A 2,426-nucleotide genomic window follows, 5' to 3' on the forward strand; every position below is an offset into this window, starting at 1 on the left:
CCTCCTCCTCGCTGAGCCACGGTCATCCGTGTACTCCGCAAACCATCTGCAGAGTTTACAGCCACACCGCAGGGATTGGCTCCGCTCTCTCTCCCGCAGCAATCTTTGCTCCCAAGCAGCCCGGGATGCGGGAGCCCACCGGGAGCTGGAGGTCCACGGAGGCGAGTCATCCCTGGGGGCTTGTTCGTGACTCGGACTAGTCCTCCTCCTTGCTGAGTAGTTGTAGTCCTTGGTGGCCACGAGGCAGCTGCAGAAATCCTTGTCCCGTTGCGGCAAGTTGCTCCAGGCCCTCTCCCTGGCCCCATTCCTTTGGCAGCAGGAACAGGAGGTGAATCCGTCCTCCTCCTCCTCGTCCCATTGCGCAGCGTGCGGCCCACGGTCAAACAGTTGACAGCAGAACGGGAAGCCGGGTTGAGTTCTGGACGCGCACGAGGCCATGCTGCGCCTGCCTGCCCAGGCTGCAGATGCCTCCCGCGCATCTGCCTAGTTTAACTGGCTGGTCCTGGTTCTTGTAGAGGAGCTGCAGTCCTCTGGAGCATCCTCCATGCCCACCGCCACGTCCTGCAAAGAGAGCTGTGAAAAGGCCCTGACCTTTCCCCATGAAAGGACCAGAACAGTGGGGAACCCCCAGAAACTGTGGGATGGGAAAGCTAAGGGCATCCCAGAGCTTCTCCTGGAGGGCTGCAAAGGCAGAAGACCCAAAGGTGGACAAATGGGGTGGATGGAGGTGGGATGCTTTGAGAGGGAGAAGCGTTGCAGCTTTGAAGAAAGCTGCAGCGCCGGAGGGAAAAGAGAACGATGCCAAGATCCCGGAAAGAAATCCACTGATCCATCTCCCCAGAGTTACCTTAGTCCTAGGAAGAAGACCCGGTGGTCCCACAGGATCTACCTTCTTGCTGCCGGCCGCCCACTGACTCGGGAAGGCATGGGCATGTGACGGTATCTGTGGGGAAGAAGGCCTTCCTCCCCTTAAATCAGAGCTCCTGGAGAAAAAAAAAAAAAGTGATTTCTGTTTAGGGCTGTTCTTGCAGCTTTCCCTGGGGTCCAGCCATTTTCTTGGAGCGGTTTCTATGACAGAGAGAAGACGTATCCAAACCTACAAATTTGAAATTTGGTTGGGGTCTTGCTTCCCTTGTTGGCGCAAGACCTCATCTTTATCCTCCCTACGGCCTCCATTTCATAGAATCCTAAAATGGTTGGGGTCGGCAGGGACCTTAAAGATCATCTCGTTCCATCTCCCCTGCCAAGGGGTCAGGTTGTTCAAAGCCCCATCCAACCTGGCCTTGGACACTTTTGGGGAAGGGGCATCCACAACTGCTCTGGGCAACCTCTTCCAGTGTCTCACCACCCTCACCGTAAAGAATTTCCTCCTAACAGCTGACCTAAACCTGCCCTCTTTCAGTTTAAAACCGTTCCCCCTAGTCCTACCACTACAATCCCTCGTAAAAAGTCCCTTCCCATCTTTCCCTTTAAGTACTCTTCTGTTATTACCTGACATAGAACAGCAAATAGGCTTGCTGCTGGAGAACCGTGTTGCTGTCACAAAGATCCACAGATGAATCGTCCATCTCGTACCACAGCCTGTTGCTGGCCTGTAAAAAAAAAGGCAATGATATCTGGAGATGAACCGCACGGTTTCTCCACAAAAACGCAGGCAGCAAACTACAGAACCAAGAGCACGCCAAAACAAACCCAACCCAGCCTCTAAGGAGACCTTCTCCCCCAAATCCTTGGCTGCCGGTATCACTGCCGTGAAAGTCTGTCTTCCTCAGCACGCCTTTTTCTCGTGCGTGGAAGGAAGTTGCTCTTTACCTTTGTGTAGCAGAAATAGTGCCCTGAATGACACCTGTTACCGCTGTGCACCAGAACAGCGTATAAAGAGTAGAAGAGCGGTTCTCCATCTGTCTGAGACATGTACGGGCGAAGATCCAAGCAGTCGGAGTACTTCACAACCTACGGAGAGACCGAGAGTGCTCGGAAATGATCCTGAAATACTACACGAAATAGCCTTCCAAGACCAGAGGTGTATAAATACATCTTTGGGGCTCATGAACACTTGGGTTTTCCCTAAAGCAACAGGTAATGGTTTGGGTGGCAGGACACTGTTCTCGGCCAAAGCAGCTCTCCCGGAGCAGAGTACGTGCTTGTCTTCCCGCGGCAACTCTCCTCTCCCCGGAAGGGAACGCGAAAAACTCAACGTGAACGGCTTGTGAAAGAGCATACTGCTTTGGGAAATATCCCGCTCCGGGAAGGGAACGTTGCGCTCCAGTTGCATACGCACCTTGTTGATCTTCCCGCCGCTGAAATCTTCAAACCGTTTCAGACACACGGTGAGAACCTTGGGTGCGCGATGGATTGTAAACCTCTTGGAGGTGGCAACCGTCTTGTTACACCTTGAAACCAAGCACAGAGCCAAGTGCTGAAAT

The sequence above is a fragment of the Harpia harpyja genome, unplaced genomic scaffold (assembly GCF_026419915.1).
Source record: "Harpia harpyja isolate bHarHar1 unplaced genomic scaffold, bHarHar1 primary haplotype scaffold_54, whole genome shotgun sequence".
Classification (NCBI taxonomy): domain Eukaryota; kingdom Metazoa; phylum Chordata; class Aves; order Accipitriformes; family Accipitridae; genus Harpia; species Harpia harpyja.